The sequence below is a fragment of the Microtus oregoni genome, unplaced genomic scaffold (assembly GCF_018167655.1).
Source record: "Microtus oregoni isolate MIOR12 unplaced genomic scaffold, Mior012 000008F_ref0000371, whole genome shotgun sequence".
In the NCBI taxonomy this organism is placed as follows: Eukaryota; Metazoa; Chordata; class Mammalia; order Rodentia; family Cricetidae; genus Microtus; species Microtus oregoni.
Window position 1 is genome coordinate 8,264,809 of NW_024543067.1, and position 8,295 is coordinate 8,273,103.

An 8,295-nucleotide genomic window follows, 5' to 3' on the forward strand; every position below is an offset into this window, starting at 1 on the left:
ACACTGGAGAATCTCTGATCATTTACTCCCCTTTATAAAATTCTATCTTATAAATGTTCCACGTGGTCACTTTGCATTCTCTGTGTGTTCAGTAGCTGAAGTCCTGGAACAGCTGCATGACAACTGTGGACCTGGCTCTGAGCCCCGCCCCGTGTATTACTCCCTCAATGTCCGCTGATCACAGAGGGTAGTTCATAATAACAATGAAGCTCCTGGGGCTCTAACAAGAGACTATTTCTTCCAGAAATTCCACCCAGTTCTCCAGGATCCCGGGGCAAAGGGTGCTACTGACCCACAGTAACTTCAGTAGGATGTAAGATCTTCTTTAGCATCTAACAGCTCTTGTTTCAGGACCAGCATCAATTTATTTTCTGTGACCTTTTTATACAGCTTACTATCTGGTAAGAAACCCCCCCCCCCCGCCTTCTATTCTTTTCCACTCCAAAATATTCTAAGTTCTCCACAACTGTTTCATTTTTTGAATGAATCCTGAACCATTAAATCTTGAATTCTTTTAGATTATCCACTCTCAGACTTTCTCAAAGCAAAGCATTCTGTGAGGATCCGTGGTGGCGTGTTAGTAACTAAACTACACCAACACAAACATGAATGAACTAATAAACAAAGAATAAGGCCCCAGTGTTATGTTACATGCTCTGAAGAATTCAATCAGATACTATTTGGAACAAATTGAGGGAGTCTCATGACCTAACTCGAACCTCTAGTTCATCAGCGCAGGTCCTACGTCAAAGAAATTCCAAATACCTTGCCAGTGTGAGTGCTGAAAAAAGGAGCAAGTTGCCAGAAGAACAAGAACCCCCATCCCCCACTCAGAAGCCATAGACTCAGCACTGATCACAGAGGAATGTGGTTTTACAAGACACACTGTCCTGCCCAGCACAGAATACCCTTCTACATCAGATTATGGTGGAGGCTGGATGCAAAGCCCATCACTATCACAGGAGTACGGAACAACCCTGTGCTGACTCAACAGGAACATTAGAAAGGAGAGAAGTCATTCCTATGGTCTAGAAATTGTGTTAAAAGAAAGAAAGACCATCTTGCCAATTAAGAAAAACCAGTGAACTGCTGTGTCCTGTAGATAACGCCCAAAACAAGATGAGAGATCATGTAAACAACAGTTGCCCCCCAACGAGCCCAGGAAAAGAGAGGCAGACAGGTGAGATGGGCCCATAAGCACAAAGTGGGACAGCGGTTGGGCAGGGACGAAGGCAATCCCTCACTTTCTGATCTGCTCTGAAGTCCATGGGAGGGGATGCATTCCTGTTACTGTAAACCTGGTCCAAAGCTTACAGCTAAGATGCCAGAGGGGACTCTACTACTGAGGTTTTACTAAGCGGACATCAAACTGCCTTCTGAGTGTCTGTGCGCCTCTCCTTGGCTAGTGCTGCTCCCAGCATTGGTCAGAGAAGCTTCTCTTTGCAATGGGCTGTGGTTAATACAGAGACTCGTAATCGGTCAAAGCGCTGGGCAGTGGCTGTGGTAATACGCTGTATATGCATATGAAATTGTTAGAAACTAAAAAGAGAGAGGCGGAGTGGCAGGCAGAAAGATCTTTAGGGTTCAATGAGCAGTATGGTGGATATTGGAAAGGAGGCTCTAGCCTTCCTATGACTGTCTTATCCCTTACTCTAGGAGAAAATTTTTATATGAATTCTCTTGGGAAACTATATGGGTCTCAGACAGGTGAATAACTCAGATGCCCAAACGTGGGTTCTAAATAGCTTCTTCTGTACACCTTATCTCATTCACATGGGTCAGCAAGAGTTGCAGGCCAGTGTGGGTCTAAAGCCATAAAGAATTCAAGTTTGTGTGTGGATTAAAGCGACTCGGGTCGGGTTTTTGTGGTGGTCAGCAATTCTGACGAACATCTTCTGGATGACCTGTTTCCTAAACTTGAAACTACAGAGAGCTTGGCTCATCTTCCTCTGCGGCTTGGTTAGGTCTTCATGAGTGATTTAGGGAGATTACCTGATTGTTAGTGACTGTCTGAGGAGCCGCCAGCAAGACACCAGGGCTGACCACAAGCTACCGTATAATAGCTTTTCCAACCACGGTGATAAAAAACAAAAGCTCAGGTCCAGTCTGACTTGGTCACATGACTTAGTTTTTCAGTTCTACCAGCTCTCCAATATCCAGCAAGACAGCATCACTGAAAAGGATGAAAAGCTGGGGAATGTATCCTGACAGCTGCAGTCCCTCCAGATGCAGAACAGGAGACTCATAGAAACTCTACAGCATGTAGCTGTAAATCTGTGTTGTGAACTTTACAACAAAAGTGGAGGTGAGCATGCCCCTGTCTTCCCAAACCATGAAAACTGTTCTATCTGGACTTGGATTTACCATCTGGACAAAGAAAACCATGTATTTTTTAGAAGTGCTTTTCCTTCCATCTTAATAAACAGTTTGAGCTGCATAATCATAAAAAAAAAAAAGCTCAGAATGTAGCTACTGGTGGGACTCTGGCCCTGGGCCTTCCTATGGAGGTGCCACACGGCGGCTGCTCAGAATGCTGGACTACCTCTTTGAAGATCACTATCCCTGTCTGGAGTGTGCACACACACTCTTCTCGTGGTGTGCTACATCTACACGTGAAATCTTCTTGAGCAGTACGCTCCAGGTTGTATTACTTTGGAAAATAGATAAAAGCAATTTGCCACATATGTTTAGTTCGTAGGAGAAATGTCCAACCAGCCAAATTTTGCCGGAATACATTTTGTATCTGTATATAATGTTCTCACCATATACAGAGAGATGGAGACAGTTTTCTGAGGCTATAACGGCAGCGTTCATTTGTGGCTCATAAAGATGTTCAGAAGGCAGTTATCAAAGGGGATCTCTCAAGGTCTTTTTCAATAATGCCACTGTAATTAGTGTTTAGTCTCTCCAAGTGACTACTTAAAAGGACAAATATAATTTAGATGGATATCTAGCATGACTGGGGACAAAGTCCCATTAGTCATAATGCTTTCTCTCTCCCTTACCCCTCCCTCCCGCTTTTCCCCTCTCTTCTGTCTTCTTGCATTGGCAACACTGAACCCAGGCCCTGCCAATGCCAGGCAAGCCAGGCAAGCACTCTCCCACCGACTTGGTCCCAGGTGGTCTCTCTTTAAAATGTTCCTTGGAAAGGCTTAAAAAAGCAAACCTTCTCCCCTTTCCTACCACCTGGCCACCTCCAACACTGGACAATCCCTGTTTATGCACTGGGGATATTTCCCCTGTATTAGATCTTTCCCCTCTCAGCCCTGGTTTTCGTCTCTAACACTAATTTTCTTGTAGCTTTATGCTTTTGTTCATAGACTTAAATGAGCCCACACACATAATGCACACGGCCCAGGTTTCCCTTCTAGTCTTTGCCCAATTGAACCTTACTAGTCCTTCAAAGCCAGCTCAGACTCTGCCTTCTCTGGCCTCCAGTCACGATTCTCTCCCGGATATTGCTTGGTGCTCTAAGCCACCCACAATGTAACAATCCCATCACTGGGGGAGGGGCATAAAACACCAGTTGAGTAATGTGAAATAAAGATTAGACTGATTTCCCAATCCCAAGTGGGAATTCGGAGTCATAAATAAGGGAACGGGCAACAGTTTGTTTCTATCAGTTACAAGTTCAACAAGGAAACAAAAAGGCCGGCTTTTAAACCTTCGGTCTGATTCTTTGGGAACTCTATTGGGAGCTACATGTCTGTAGTCAGGAGGCCATAGCAAGAGGATTGGGAGTTCGAGGCGAGCTTGGGGTACAAGTTCCAGGGGAAGCTGAGCTAATTAGTAACACACTGTCTCAAAGAAAGAAAAAAAAAAAGAAGGAAAGAAAGAAGGCAACTGTGCCAGGAAGCTCCTGGTACCATAAGTATATGAAGGACACACATCTGGTCTTCATTTCCGTGTAGGGTAAAGAGCCCAAAGAGATGTGATTAATTTCAAGTCATCAGTTAGAAAACAAAAGCGTTAAGACACAAAAGGAAAAGAAAAGTATCTGGTAGCAGCAGAAGGGGTGGAGACGCATCTGTGTGAACCAAGGTGAAAAGCCGCCAGCTACTTATCTCACCTTGGCCGTGCCCTCCCATGGTCTCATCTTCTTCCTTGACTGCTTTGTTTCCGCCAGCACAAGAAAAAGAAACATGAAGCCAACATGCCAAAAATCATGACATCTTCTCTCTTCCTTCGCAAAAACTCAAAGATGGGATTTTGTCAAACTAAAACATTACTGCATATCAACCAACAAAATGATTTAAAAAAAAAAAAAACAAGGGATGGGGAAAAAAATAGTCAAAAACTATAAACCCAATAGAGGTTACTGTGCAAATTTGTATAAGGAACTTGACAGCAAGGGGAAAGCTGATTGTTTTAAATGGAAAAGGGCTCTAAATAGACATTTTCCCTCTTGAAGACACACAAATGATTGGCAAGTGTAGGAAAGGCTGTTCACATTCTTGATCACCAGGGAAATCAAAACCACAATGAGGTTCGCATCAGATCTGTTAGCATAAGAAATAGCAACAACCACAAAGAGGACAATGACCAAAGCCCTGTCAAGGATGTAGAGAAAGGAGAAGCCTTGGCCAGGCAGAGTGACTCATGCTTGTATTCCTGGTGTTTTGGTGGCTGAGGTGGTAGGCTTCTCATGAGATCTAGGCCATCCTGGGCTAGAGCAAGAACCTATCTCCAAAAGAAAGTCGTTGAGAATGTGAGTTGGTGGAGACATTACACAACATAATAAGAAAATTTCCTTAAAGATTAAATAGAATTTCAGTATGACAACAGCCATCCTACTTCCGTTTTACGTTCAAAGGAAATGAAATCCTTATGTCCCAGGGATCTTTCCCATGGTCTTCGCAGCATTATTCACAGAAGGTGAGACATGGAGGCCACCTGAGTCCCTGTCACCAGAGAAATGGGCAGAGAAAATGTGAGACCAATGCTAGGATGTACTGCAGACTCTCCGCTTGTTTGTGAAATCTACAAACGTTGAATTCACAGAAACAGAAGCGTGAAAGGCGATTCTGGGGGTAAGAGTGAGAGAAGGGAAGATGCTAGGCACAGGAAGTGGGCACAGGAAGATGTTGGTCAATCTGAAGACAGATGTTAAGTGATAACTCATTTTATATTTGAAATTTCTTGTGAAAGCAATTATAACTGTTCTTTCCTATGTGTGTGTACACATATGTAGGAGGTGTTCATGTTTATGCGAATGCTCACGTGGAGATCAGAAGTCACCATCAGATTTATACATTCTTTTACCATTCTCTTCTTTTTTAAAAAATATTTGTTTATTTATTTATTATGCATACAATATTCTGTCTGTGTGCATGCCTGAAGAGGGCACCAAACCTCATTACAGATGGTTGTGAGCCACCATGTGGTTGCTGGGAATTGAACTCAGGACCTTTGGAAGTCGAGACAATGCTCTTAACCACTGAGCCATCTCTCCAGCCCCCCATTCCCTTCTTTTTTTAAGAACCTGGAGCTTACCCATTCTGCTAGACTGACTGGTTAGCAAATCATGAGGATGTAGCTCTAGTTCCTCCCAGGACTGGAGTTATAGATACACATCACCATGCCCAGCTTTTTATGTAGGTGCCAAAGCTCTAAACTCAAGTCCTCGGGTGGTAGGTAGCTCATTGGGTAGAGTGAGTGTCAAATATGCATGAGACATGGGTTTGATCTCCAGCAGTGCAAAAACCTGGTGTGGTAGCCTATACCTGCAATGCCAGCGCTCCAGCTCCAGGAGTTGGAGGCAGGAGGGTCAGAAGTTCAAGGTCATCTATGACTATCTAGAGAGTTCAAAACTAGTCTGAGACTCTGTCTCAAAAAAATAGAATAAAAAAATAAATAACAGAAGTTGGGTCCGTGGGCTCATAAGTAGACGTTACCTACTGAGCCATCTTCATAGGCCCTACGTCTAAGTATTCTTTCAGTATTAGCGTGACTCTAGCCATTCCTTCACAGTGTCCACATGGCCCCTGTCGTCCATTGTTCACTCCAAATACAAGCAAGTTTACTTGTTAATCGTATCTCAGTAAAACTAGGGGAAATGACAACCAGAGAAAAATAGAAGTAGCTCATGATCAATTATACCCTCCCCCCCAGCACACACACAGAGGAAGATCTCGCTGATATTGCTACCTGAGAATTTTAAGTAGCCCATTAACCCTTCACTAGCCACCTACATTGCTCGCACGTTTTCTCCACCTGGATAGACACTCTCATGTTTCCCTCATAAACTGCTATTTCCCACAGATGTGAAGTTGCCTCAGGTTTTTTTGCTTGTTTTTTTTTTTTTTTTTAAATATAAAGGATGATGACCAGCAGCACGCTTCTTCAAGGGTCAGCGGGTTCCCATTAGAATCTCAAGTGTGGGCCTCGAACGACCATCAGCCAGCTGGCTAACATCATCAGGAATCCAGCACTTAGAAAGGAAATGAAAACTCTTGATGATTCAGTAAACTTATTCCTGGAAATAATAAAAGACAATAATCTGCACACCGGCCTCAGCGCACATAGCATAAATATTGAGTTTGGAGCATTACCAACGTCTAAGCCCACTCTGACTTAAGCTATGATCCCCTTAGCCGTGCGCCTCTGTGTTTGGGATGATTTAAAAGCAGTTTCCTTCGCTAAGTATCCATAAGGGGTTGTAGGGAAATAGCTCAGGAGAGTCTAAAGATCTTTGTCACCTTTGTGGTGGTGTCTTGAGGAGTTCCTTTGGAATTGGGTTAAAAATTTGTTGAGATTAGAGAGTTTCTGAGCCCTGGGAGGTTTGGCGTAACTAGATTCTTCTCCTTAGGCTCAATGTCAGGGACTCCTGTCACTCAGGAGTACCTGCTCAGCAAGTCCTTTCTGTGGCTCAGTGTGTTTCCCTTCGAGTTTACCAGAGAGCAGCATGGTGGCTGACCAAGCAAGCAATTATGCAAAGCAGGTGTGTTGTGTAGTAAACGTGGCAGGAGTCTAGAAGCAATGCCAGCCTTACGATTGTGGGAAAACAGTGATGTCCCACATGGAGGGCAGTGACCTGGGTAGCCAAGGGGGTAGACAATAAAACTCCATTCAGCTGAATACTGAGTGGGAGAAAGAGCTGAGGATGGTAACCTGACTGACGGCACAGCCATAGAAAGCATGTTGCATGTCCACTGTGAGCAACCTTAGCCTTGCACTTCAGTCCTCCAGTGCACGGTCAGACATCACCAGTCCTCCGAAGCTCATAACCAGGTACCCAAGTCTCCTCTGCGGTGTGTGTTGCCCAGCTCCCCCCTCTCACCCCACCCTGGTTACTCTCCTTTTGCTGTGAAGACATGCCATGACGAAGGCAACTTATAAAAGGAAACATTTGTTGGGGCTCATGGTTTCAGGGGGTTAGAGTCCATGATAGCTGAGAGCTAGCAACCTGATCCACAGGCACTAAGCAGTGGAGAGGGTTTAGCTACCTGGAACCGTGGGAGGTCTTTCGAAACCTCAAACTCCACCCGCACACACCCCCTCCAACAGACCACACTTCCTAGTTCTTTCCAAACCGTTCCACCAAATTCGAAATGTGTGTTCGAATGTGTGAGTCTGCAGGGGTCATTCCTGCTTAAAACACCACACTCTGCGTCCAAGAAAGGCAGATCGCTTCCACCACCCCTCACCTCCTTTCTCTCGTCTGCTGGGGTGAAAAACCTGATCTCACTGATGGCTGCCTCAACAGGATCTCCAGTGCAGGTTCCCGCCCAGCACTTAGCCCCTACCCTAAAGGGCCTTTCTACAGAGGCCCAAGGAGGTGGGAGGGGCAGCAGCAGCTTCCGTGTTGAAGGAGAAGCAGCCAGTTGCATGCAGAAGTGAGGGAAAGGAGGCTGGAAGGGTAGACCAGTGGTTAAGAGGGCTTGCTGTGCTTGCAGAGGACCAGTCAATTCCCAGCACTCACGGTGGCTCGTAAGCATCCATAATTCCAGGTCCAGGGGATCTGATGCCTTATTCTAATAATATGAGCACCAGGCACATAGGTGATACACATACACACATGCAAGCAATACATACATACTCATATGCAAGCCATACATACATACTCACATGGGTGGTATACATACATACGTGCAAGTTGAACACTCAGATACATAAAAAGTAAATTTCGAAAGTTCTTTAATGAAACAAGGGAAAGGGGAGTGGAGTGTTTGACACCAGATAGGTGTCACACGGGGAGATGAGGTGGGATCTCTTTAGATCAGGATGGGGACTGATCTTTTAGCCTTGGTGGGGCCCCTCCTGTCTCTGTCTTCTCCAGGGAACTGTCTCAGATGC